Below are 13149 nucleotides of genomic sequence, written 5' to 3' on the forward strand. Positions count from 1 at the left end.
AAAGCCGCCACGGAACCAAATAAGCGATGAGAAAATATTTATTCAACTATGTTTCGAACATCACATGGGAGTGGACCAGGGACCCCGCAGGTCGTACAATGGCTGAATTGACGGATTTATTTCGTCTTTTACATTAAGTCACCATCGATCGAGGGAAGCCTGACTCATGGAGTTGGGCGCTGTCCTCAAATGGTAGATTTACGGTCAACAAGTTATCAAAAATAATGGAAGAAAAGGTTTTTGCAGGTGCGAGTATTGTTTGTGAAGAAACAATTCATAATTCCTTGACTCCGAGGAAAATTCAAATCTTCGTGTGTAACAACCCAACCCAATAACCAACCAAATACGCGAAACAATTTTTTTTTTTTTAAATAACAGTGGAGTGCGCCACGCGCACCACCTCAGGGTGCGCGGCGCGCACAGGTCTGTTTTCAGTTCTGTCCGGTTTTGCAATTTTTCAAATAAAGATCTCCCACTTCCCGACATATTTAGACGAAACGCTTTTCACAACATGTCATAATAGTTAAAACTCACACGATTCAATAATAAAATGAGTTTTACAAAACGGGGCCCACATCGGCCGTTTTACGAGTTTCATACAAAACACGAGTTTCGACCACATTAGTTTAAATTCCAAACGACACTAAGAGCATGGTGTTTGGGGTTAAACTACCCAAATCTCGGTCAAACTCCAAAAGCTATCACATCCAAAAGCGTCCCCTATCAAACAAGCGGGAATCTCTAATCCAACCGTACGCCCTTACCCTTGTCAACGCCCGAGCCTATAAAAAGGTAAACAACGAGAGGGTAAGCTAAAGCTTAGTGAATGCAATAATTATACATATACATATATAACTTACTTACTTGCAAACACTTACAACATATCCGCATACATACTAGCAACATAATTAGCATACCTTTATAATGTGTAACGCTAAATCCTCGATAACATAAGCTAGTATAACAATATCATATAACGCAACAACACAATACGTTACAACACAATACATAAGCATTGATGTTCACAACATCCATTAGTATTCGAATCACAAGGCTAGCTCAACGAATGGTATCGTCAACATCGAACTTAATTCCCATTCGTCCCAATAAATGTAGTATCGTCAACATCGAACTTAAACCCACATATGAGGTATCGTCAACATCGAACTTAAACCCTCATCGAATTTCACTACAATAGCGGTATGGCTTCGTCAACATCGAACTTTAAATCCATACATGAGGTATCGTCAACATCGAACTTAAACCCTCATCAAAACGAACCAACAATATACTCTAGGTTATGGTATCGTCAACATCGAACTTTAACCCATACCCCACAAGTAAATAAATCATATACATACATATATAATTATTCCACTCACCTCAACGATTTGGTGATGATTTTATACTTTCGAATGCTTCAAAACCGAGTACCTAATACAATAAGTACTCAATCAACAAACAAACTTGTTGGGCTAAACACCAACAATTCACTCAAGTGCATTTAATGACTTAAATGCATTAAATGCCCCATTTTCACCAAAACCGCCCCTTAAGGGTCAAGACCATCGTCAATCACTTAAAAGCTAGTGATTAAGGTCTATTAACACTAACTATAACACAATTAGGGTAATTCATACCCATAATCCCCATCTAGGTCAATCATTAACCCCTTTGACTCATTTAAAGTCAACACACCCATTTCGGGTCATCCACTAACCCAACTAACACCCATTTACCAATTAGCTAGGTGTGCTAGTAATTAACTAACCAATTAGGACTCATAAACATCAATTAACACTTTGAAACCCTAGGTTAGTTACCATTGAGTCTTCATGACTCCATCTTACCCAAGAACACTCAAAATCAACAAATATGGGTTTTATGTTCTTCATTTACCCAAACCCTAACCCTACACAAAATCAAAGTGAGGAAATCAAGATTAGAGTTTACCACTACAACCACAACGTAGCTAGTGAGTAGATGAACGACTTTAATACCCGCACTTTGGCCCGAGAACAACTTCTTCCTCTTGGATTTAAGCTTTCTCACTCAAGAAATCACACTCTCTCTCCAAAATTAAAGTGAAGAAGATAAGGTTGTTGAAAATGGAGTGAATGATACCCCAAGATCTGACCTACTGGCCTCCAACTCGTCCACAAGTGAAATTATCAAAATGCCCATCAAAATATCTGAATAAAACAAACAGAACCCGGCTACAGTGAGGAGTACGTCAGGCGCACCCTTAAGTGTGCGCTGAGCGCACCCTGCCCAGTTCGCCCTCTGACCTCAGTTTTAATATACAAGGTCACCACACTTCATGTACCCTATTTACTCTGCTGTACAATGAAGATTAGGGTCTTACATCGTGTGGCAGGCACTTCAAAAGAGACTTCCGGTTAGGATCGAGTTAGACAAAAGAGGCATTGACCTTCATAGCGTTCGGTGTCCTCTCTGCGACGACGATCTTGAAACGGTAGAACACTCGCTTATATTTTGCTCTCATGCTCAAGAAATTTGGACGCGTATCTTCAAGTGGTGGAACTTAGGAAACTTTACATATTTCACCATTAGAGAACTGCTTCGTGATAATCCTTCGCAACAAACTTCTTCCGTGGGTTCCAAGATTTGGCAAGCGGTTATTTGGATTAGTGCATATCTAATTTGGAAGAATCGAAACAACAAGGTTTTTCGCAACAAATGTTGGAACGCTCCAGTGGCTATCAATGAGATCCAAGATGCTTCATTTTACTGGATTTCCCGAAGAATAAAAGGTCCTAAAATCGATTGGAACGTTTGGTTATATAATCCGAGTGTATATGTAGTATAGCTTCGTGTTTCCAAGATGCAACCTTAGCATCGATTCGTGTTAGCATCTTTTCGTGCTTTGTACTCCGTGTTCTGGGTGGTTGTGGCCGATTGGTCTCACAACCGCTTTGTATCCTTCTTTTTAATTAAATTGTTGCCTTTCGAAAAAAAAAAATAAGCGATGAAAAAAAATATCAGCTTACCCTTCAAAACAATGCATAAAATCAACCAAAGGCAATAAATCATCATCCTTGAGTAGCCTATAAGAAACAAGCACTTCATAATCTTTATCCCCAAACAACTCTAATGGGGCCTACTGTCCAATAATTCAATAATTAAAATTCACAGGTATAAAACATGGATGAGGTTTTATATTTTCGCTAAAAGTGGCAACATGGATATGTTAGGTAAAGCGTGCATTTTGCTTCCAGTTTGGTTGATGCAAACACGTTTGATAGCTAGTAGAATTATTGTACGAGTATAATAGCTTTGGAATCTAGAAGTTTTGTTATAATCTGTATTTTATTTATTGAGATAAGGAAATTATATACAGCTATTTTACAGAGATAAGGAAAGCATATCATAAATTTGGTTGGGTACCATCTTTCGCTCGTGATCAATACCCTTGCACTCGAGAAAAATTACTTCACAACTGAAGATTTTATTGAATATGTATGAAACAAAATATTTAAGATAGACTCGACAACAAATAAGGAGTCAAAATGCATCTCATAGCTTTTTAAAGCCGATGAGAACAAGTAAGCTTTATATTGAAACTTTGACTGCTAAAATGAGAACTTTATACAAGAAGGAAGATGTTACAGTTATCTCCATGGATGGAAGAGCAGAGAGGTTATTATTTTATAATTGAGTTTTCAATGGCTAGATGTTCGTGTGTAACACCCTGTTTTTTTTTTAAACACAACGGGGAAATGACCTGTTTAGAAATCTGACATCCGTATAAAACGACACATGTATTATGTTACATTATTATCATCACAAATATTAAAAGTCCGTTATAATTACAAATCGGGTATTAAAATAAATTCAAACAAACATAATAAAAGACTCGACATCAGAGTTCCGACTCGTCAAACATATCTTCACCAACCCATCTTCACCCTGAATCTTACATGCACAACCTGAACCTGCAAGGGTGAAAATGTGGGGAATTAGCACAACTGCTAAGTGAATGGGATCTATCTAACAGATCAAGTTGAAGCATCAATCAGCAACAAGCACAACATTATGCTAACGTCCTACCAGCATACACACATAAGTACTAACCCTGCAAGGCCATCTCTATGCTATCATCATGAACCAGCATACAAACAACTAAGTGCTGACATACAAAGGCCAGCACTATGCTACTGTCATGAACTAGCATAATCGAATAAGAGCTGAACATACAAGGGCCATGATGTGCGTGATCGTGTCGTTTTATTTTGAACGGATTTGGATTGATTTTATTACACGAATTGGTTGTGATTATATGGCGTTTTTATGATTTCGGATTGATTTCACACATATAGGCAACTAGTCCTATTCGTATAGTAATATTTTATTTGATAAATCCGGTTCGTTCCACAGGGAAATGGAGTTTTCAGGTGTTTTAATTGCTAAAAGTTAAACTATTTAAAAGGGGGATTTTGGATTAGGCTTTAATTATAGCTAAACGCAATTTAAATTTAACTAAAACTAAATAATAAATTAATGAAAATAAAAATTCAATTTATACTAATTTGACAAAATAGAAGAAATAAGGTTTTTCATGGCAATATAGCAAAAAAGTAAAAAGTAATTAAAATTTACTATATGGTAAAAAGTAATATGGCAAAAAGTAACTAAAATTTATCTACGTAGTAAAAAGTGAAATTGATGAGATTTAAAATAAAGTAAAGTAGTGGTTACTAAAATATGTCCCCTCTGGATTATGGATTATTTTTAAGTCCGATTACGATGTTTTAATATATATCCTTATAATTTATATTTCGATTTATAAAGATTTAATTAACTAAAGTTAAATCTAACTTTCGTTAGATCTCGTTTTAGCGAATTAAATTATACCCCGACTATTCAAATTGAGATTTAATCCAGTTTTAACTTACGCTAATACCGAAATTATAACGGTCTTCCCTTTTTATAATTACACGATTATATAAACTATAATATTACCCAAACCACCGAATCACACTTCTAAATTGTTGTCAATAATTTGTCCATATGTCCGTCTAGATCACTGAGGTGTTGAAGCACAATTTATGTAAATTTAATTAACTTTCGCTTATCAATTTAATAAATTATGTAATAGGGGTGAAAATATTAAATTATATAACAATGGGTCAGTGATTAAACTTAATATTAAATAGTCAAAGTTACATCATAATATTATAATATGGTTCAATCCATTTGTCCAGAGGTTCTACAATTTAGTCACCACTATGGGTATTTAGTTGGACATTATAACGGCATAAAAATATAAATTATATAAAGTGGACATGGGTACAATAATAATAATAATAAATGATAACAATAATAAAAATAAATAACGATAATAACGACGATAAATATAAATAATAATAATAATAACAACAATAATAACAATAACAATAATAAACGATAATAATAACAACGATAATAACAATACTTAATAATATTAACAAAGTTGGGATGTGGAGACTTACAATGAGTTGGAATGGTAGAAAAGCAGTACTACAATACCCGTGAATTTGAATTATACCACAAACTTACTACTATTATAACTTGGATTAAAATATTAAAACTATAAATAAAACTATGAAATGAATTGAAATTGAAGTTGTGAAGATGCTTGTGTCTTTTAACTATCCGTGTAAATGCTCTCCTTTTATAGGCAAGATAATGTTAATGTAGGTTTGTGGAAAGTTGGGTGCATAATTGATCAAGTTGATATAAATTACTCCGTAATTTGTAATTGGTGAGTGTGTATCAACTTGTGATGCCCCGTACAAAACCATCGTGCATGAATCATCAACAACAGGATCATTACAAGGTCAAATACTATATGCGGTTTCAAAAGAAGTTTGCATTCATGAATAAAGGTGATGTCTTAACCAACATCAAATGTCTTACAACAAAAGTATGCTTCAATGAACAGAAGCAATTAGTAATAGTACGTGACCCAATGGTCGTTACAAATCATTGTTTCAAAAGGTAACATAGTTTGAATGCAAATAAAACGTTTCATGTGGTGACAACTCTAACAAGCGCAGCGGGTGTCTACAAGGCATGACTAGTACAACAGCGGAAGCAAGCAACCTTAAGCACCTGAGAAAAACATGCTTAAAAACGTCAACACAAAGGTTGGTGAGCTACAGTTTAAGTATAACAGTAATGTAAGGTAGGCCACGAGATTTCAGTGCTACAAAGAGCGTTTCAAAACAGTATGTAAAGTATATGTTTAACCGTGGGCACTTGGTAACTAACTTAACTTTTATAACCCCCTGAAAGTACACTTGGCGAGTGCGTATGTTTACGAAGTATTAAACACCCATTAAATGCTAGCGCTACTAGCCCGAGTGGGGGTGTCAAACCCTATGGATCCATATCTAAGATTCGCGTTCACCGGTTCAAAGACCAATGACTAAACGTTACCGAGCTAAGGGGAAGTTTATGCCGTTGTATAACCCACACATATATAAAGTTTAATTACTCATGCCTAGTATGTAAAACATAAAATGCGCATGTATTCTCAGTTCCCAAAATAGTTAAAGTAAAAAGGGATGCTATAACTCACAGTGGAAAAGTAGTAGTAAAGTTGACTCGGGAAAAGTAAGCAAGTACGTTTGTCCAAAAGGTCCTCAACCTAAGTCAAAAGTTACTAAGTCAGTAAATCGTCCCAATAGGTTTAAATTTATGTAAATTAGGTCTTAAGTATCATCATCATTCATCATTAAACAAAAAGTATAAAGTAAGTTTCAATCAAGAATAGAGTTTGAAATAAAGGCTGAATTCGTTCAGTCGCCACGGCCTCCATACAAACTGAATTGAGATGGGACCAGTGGCCATGGCTCCGTATATGAGTCCTTTAGTTGCTGTAAAAATTCCAGAACCAAACTCGTCTTCGTTTGACCGTGGCAACGGTTTAAGTGCGAGTAGGTCAGAATTTTCAGCACAACGTTATAAGGACATAGTGACGTTCGGAGGGACATAGATCCTAAACCGTAACTCGGATTAAGACGAGTCTTAAACGAAAAATTATCTACTCGAACAGATCTAACTGAAAATCAACTTTACAGTAGCCCAGGTATTCTGATCAGACCCGAAAAACAGTAGGTTTTGTGTTCTGGTGGGTTCTTGGTGCTCGATGCTCATCACGGTTCTCATCCTTGATGCATATATCTTCAAGTGTACAACTCGTTGATGTGTTTGCATCATCTTTACCAAGTTTTGACCATCATAACACAAGTGTAAGTCTAAGATAAGTAGCATAACTCAACTAAGTGTTGCAAGTAGTTTGATGAACCAAAGTTACATCAAGATCTTAGATCCGACACATACATGAACTCTAAAAGTAATATTAAGCTACAAATTTGAAAGTAAACTAAATAATCAAGATCTTAAGTTGTAGAACATAGTTCTTAGTTAGATCTTGAAGATCCAAGACCCAAAAGTCTAGATCTAAAGTTACTAAGTTAAATCCTAAGTCATAACACTTGAATCTTTACTTTAATGAAACCATAAGTTATGAAACTTAGATTCTCATCTTGTAAAGTGTATGTAAGCTTACAAGCTCTTGTTTACAACAAAATAAGAAGACCATAAGCTATAGAAACTTAGATCTATCAAAAGTATATGAAGTTGTAACTAGAAAGTTAAACTTCCATGTTCTTGAACTTACAAAGTTAACTTTGGTTCAAGAAAAATGAGATCAAGATTAACTAGTAACACTTGACCACTCACAATAAGAATCACGAATTTAAATATGTATAAAATAAAGAAATAAGTTAAATTTACAAGTAACAAGTTCATGGTTGTTCATACTTTAAACATTCAAGCCAAGGCTTTGATCTTTAAGAAAGTAAACCTTAAGTTTACAACATGAACACAAGTATGGTTTTTACAACTCATGAACTTTAAATCTTTAAAACATTAATTGTTGAACCATAAACTAGAAAGTTTATGTTCTTGTTTGTTCTTGAAATAACAAGATAATATGAAGAATAAACTAGGTAGTTTGATTCTTACAACAAGCAAGTAAACAACAACAACAACAACTATTAAGTAATTAAATATTAAACAAGAACAAGTAATGATGATGATGAGGTGTTTAGGTTTCGGTTTTAAGGAAGGAAAAAGGAAGAACATAACGCTTTTTACTTACAAGGTTAAAGAGAAAAGAGAGTAAAAGAAATTGCAAGTAAATGTGTGAGTGTAAAAGTGAGGAAAATACAAGTGCATAAGTAATCAAAATTGCAAACAAAACTTCCCTCCCACCCTTGTATGGCCGACGGTTTTTAGAAGAAAAGAGGAAGGGATCAAATGCTCTTTCAACATGGGAGAGTGGTGATAGCTTAGAATGGAAATAAAGGAAATTGACATGGGAAAGAGATGTAAAGGTGCTAGTAACTAGATTCCCATATACTAATTAATCTTGTATTAAGCTTAATAAGTCACTAGCAAATTATTGGGCTCCTAATAGTCCATTAAGAAGGGTAGGCTGGGCTTCCAAGTCCATTAACAAGAATCCATTAATAAAAGGCCCAAGTATGTAAGTATGTAACAAATTAAATAAATAAGCCCAAGTAATTAACTAGTAACCTTAGTTAATTAAAAATGATTAATAAAAATTAATCATGAATGTAAATAATATTTGAAAATATTATTCGTGTAATGTACGTGTGTCACAAAGACGATTCGGGCCATGCAAAGTCATGTATGGTAACAAGTAAATGCATAAAAATACATTTATTAAATCACAAGTATTAATAATAAATATTATTAATTAAACGTTGGAAAATCCAGGGTCGTTACATTACCCACCTGTTAAAGAAAATTTCGTCCTGAAATTTTAAGCTGAGGTAGATGGAGGAGTCGGGAAAAGGTGAGGATACTTCTGCATCATTTGATCCTCTCGCTCCCAGGTAAACTCAGGTCCTTGCTTGGCATTCCATCGTACTCGGACCATCGGAATCTTGTTGTGTTTCAAAGTTTTGACCTCACGGTCCATAATCTCAACAGGCTCTTCCACAAAGTGGAGTTTGTCGTCAATTGTAAGTTCCTCCAAAGGTATGACATGATCCGGTTCAGCAAGACACTTCTTCAATTTCGATACATGAAAGGTAGGATGAACTGAGCTCAATTATGTTGGAAGATCCAAACGGTAAGCAACGGGTCCAACACGCTCCAAGATTTTGAAAGGACCAATGTATCACGGGTTTAACTTCCCACGTTTTCCAAAACGGATCACACCTTTCCAAGGTGCGACCTTCAACATTACACGGTCACCCATGTTGAATTCAAAGTCTTTACGTTTTAGGTCGGCATAACTCTTTTGACGATCACAAGCCGTCTTGAGTCTCGCTTTGTGACGACCCGGAAATTTCCGACCAAATTTAAACTTAATCTTTATATGTTTCCGATAAGATAAGCAAAGTCTGTAATATTGAAACCTCAAAAACTTTTAACTGTGTTCATATATATTCAATTGACCTTCGACTGTGACCGATGATTCACGAACAAATGTGTGTAATTAAATACGTAGTAAATATACAACGTTTGGAATTAATATAATACTTTAATCAATTGAAATTAAAAATTGTAAATTAATACACAGAATAATTAAGTCATTAGTAAAACAAATATATTTATATATATATGAATATAATTTTTATATACTTAAAGATTATATGAATATTGTATTATATCAAAATATATATATATATATACATATATATATATATATATACATATACATATATATATACATATATATCAACATTAAATATAACATAATTAATAAGTATAGTATTAATAAAGTTAATTACAAGTTAAGATAAATGTTATATAAATACTATCATTATTATTACTTTCAATATCTGTATTATAGATTTTATTATTGGTAATATAAAAATATAGATATGAGGTTTGATACATATAACATGTTATATCTTAATTATAAATTATAAAATTATCAGACATTATTATTACCTTTATCATTAAGAATCATAAATATTAACATTATTAGAAAATAATACAATTTAGTAATTGTATCATTAAGAATATTATTATTATCATTTTATTTTTATCACCAATATTATTAATTATTAATAAATTTATTAAGATCATTATTATTATTAAGTTCATTATATTATTAAGATTCTTATTATTATTGATATTATTATTATTAAGTATTTTGATTATTATTAATATTATTAATTATTAAATATTGATAATATTTATATAAAACTCATATATGTACTGATTATTATCATATTTATAGTTGTTAAATATTATTATTATTATTATTGTTTATATAATTATTATGATTATTATTATTAATATTATTATTAACATGTTTATTTAATTAATACAAATTTATATATATCTGGATTGGATTCAGTTAAACATCACGATCGACTGTATCAAATTAGTACTATCTGTCTTCAAATTACTCCATATCTTATTCAATTATACAAATCAGATATAATCAGATTCGATTTTTATTGTTTTTATTCAATTATTCTGTTTCTTTTTTTGTCTGATTGAGAATTGATCACGTACTCTATATTATTGATCAATCTCAGAGTTAATTAATTAATAAGACTATCTAACGTCAACTATAACTAATACATTGTATCTATTTATCTGAATTAGATCGAATTATACAGAGAACTGAAGAACACCCAGTTTACAACCTCTGTTCTTAAACTTTTATTCAAAAACTTCGAATTCGAATGTATTTTTAAAATTCTTGAATGCAGTTATGTTAGAGATTAATTACTAAAACTAGCTGCAAAACCTCAATTCTCAATTCTCAATTCTTCAAATTGAATATGAATTTTCAAGTCAAAGTTTAATTTTCAAAAAGTCAACAAAGGTGTTCATAGCAAAATTCGTAATTATCTGGATGTATCAAGTTTAATTGACAATCCAGATAGTTTCTAATAAAGATTTAAAACATTTTTCATACAGGAGTCGTAGGCTATAATAGTCTCTAAACCTGAATTTGATTTTGAGTTCAAACGGGTCTTTATTTTTTCTGTTAACAGCTTTTTAAATAAATTTATCTGTTGTTTTAATTAATGTAATCAATCTATAATAGTTTATGTGTCCTAAAACAAATTGTGTAAAGTGATATTAGTTTGAATCGACCCCTGGTCTGATCAATTGGAATTTGAGGTGAGGAAGAAAGGGAAACCGATAGTTTAGTGATAAATACAATTAAAATCCAATATACATGAGAAAATGAAAGATCAGACAGATGGTTAGGCAGTTGGTTGTGGAGCGAGAGGTCACGGGTTCGAGCCCTGTCATGGACAATTTTTTTGAAAAAGCTTTAAAAATGGGTATACACTTTTGCATTTTCATTATTATTACTATTATTATTATTATTATTATTATTATTATTATTATTATTATTATTATTATTATTATTATTATTATTATTATTATTATTATTATTCTTTTTATTGTTATTATTATTATTATGATTATTATTATTATTGTTATCAATTATTATTGTTATTATAATTATCAGAACTAATAAATTAGTAATTAACATTATTATGAATTTTAGTTAAAATTGTAGTTATTATAATTATTGTTAAATGTATTTATTATATTCACTATTATAATGCAAAGTAATATTATTATCATTGGTATTATTATTATCAAAACTATTACCATTAGTAGTTAAAAATTATAGTATTATTATCAGTATTATTATTAACACTAGTGAAAAGACCCGTGAAATCTCGGGATTGTAAAAAAATTATTGTTAAATGAGATATTTAAGTTGACGAATGTTATTTAACCAAAATGTGAATCTTATATAACCAAAATGTAGATAATATAGAATAATTTATCAAGTTCAACAAAATAGGAAAGAATAATGTTTTGGGTAATAATCCAAACAACCACAATCAAAAACTACAATCCAAAACCATTTGAATCTGCAAGCACAAAAAGTATATATATTTACCATAATGGTTAAAGTTTTGTAAAAACAAAAAACCAGAATCACAACTGTTTACGCCCGTTATTAGCTGAGTAACTTGCCCCTAGCGAGAAGCTAGACCTTTTCAGAAAATACGTTTGACAGCTCCGAATGTGCTAGACTGTATATGAAAAGAAAAAACCAAATTCATGTACCACTTCTTTAAAAGTACCAGGATCACTTTTTGCAATCTATCCAATTCTCCATTCAGGAACCATCCACCTCTTTGATACGCACCTAAGATTTAACACGTGTAATATTCCCCAAAAAACTGTAATATAATTATAGGTTAACAACTAAATAGCACTATCAATCAAGTTGTGACTAAATGGGTCCAGATTGCCATACAAACCTATATAAACACATTACTTTATACAAACTACAATTATATAATGCTACACAAAGCTATATATACAACTGACATATAACAACTAAATTTTTTTTGAAAAAAATCACATTGAAACGGATTTAAAATTAGTGTTAAACTCTTGACTCGTATTATTGACTTTCATCTCATTAGCATTTTTATCATTCATTCAAATATCTAATACCCTTAGATATTATTGAACCTACTTGTTATTCTACTCTTCAACTAATTAGCATTTTTATCACTCATTCAAATACCTAATACTTTTAGATATTACGACACTAAACATTTTTTCCCACCTATGGAAACTCATACGCATTAACAGTTACTTCTATATGATAGAAACTTGCTTCAAAAGTCGATGAAGATTCAATGCCAATAACTTAATAACAATTTTGAAAAGACATCTTAAGGTTAACAATATGAACCAATTAACAATGAGTTGTACTGGTGTTAGTCATTATGACCCATTTCAACATCTTAGTATATATAATGACCAAAAGCATAATAGAAATGAGAAAATAAGGTTATACCTAAAAGAAAGTCAATGCCAAAACTTGAAAACAAACCGCTGGTTCAGCCTTCAGAAATGCCATATAAGACCTTAATAAAAAGGTCTGATTATAGAAATTTTAGAAAGAAAAAAAAAACACAGACACTTGAAGCAAATATACATTTGGGTTTGTAAAGTAATAAAATAACTTCAAAAAGACATGCAGTCAAGTTCGCCAAATATTTTTTGCACAACATATATTTACAATTACAACATATATTTTCT

General features: G+C 31.8%; 1 long non-coding RNA gene across 1 annotated transcript in view; it reads right to left on the minus strand.

Annotated features, from left to right (window-relative positions):
• Positions 1-3763: 3763 nt before the first annotated feature.
• The window catches only part of LOC139846492 (uncharacterized), an 86244-nt gene continuing 76858 nt past the window's right edge, over positions 3764-13149 (minus strand). Inside the window, exon 3 of the long non-coding RNA XR_011759078.1 lies at positions 3764-3956. This is a non-coding gene — a long non-coding RNA (uncharacterized lncRNA). The remainder of the gene's footprint in view (positions 3957-13149) is intronic.

Source organism: Rutidosis leptorrhynchoides, chromosome 5 (genome assembly GCF_046630445.1).
Source record: "Rutidosis leptorrhynchoides isolate AG116_Rl617_1_P2 chromosome 5, CSIRO_AGI_Rlap_v1, whole genome shotgun sequence".
Classification (NCBI taxonomy): domain Eukaryota; kingdom Viridiplantae; phylum Streptophyta; class Magnoliopsida; order Asterales; family Asteraceae; genus Rutidosis; species Rutidosis leptorrhynchoides.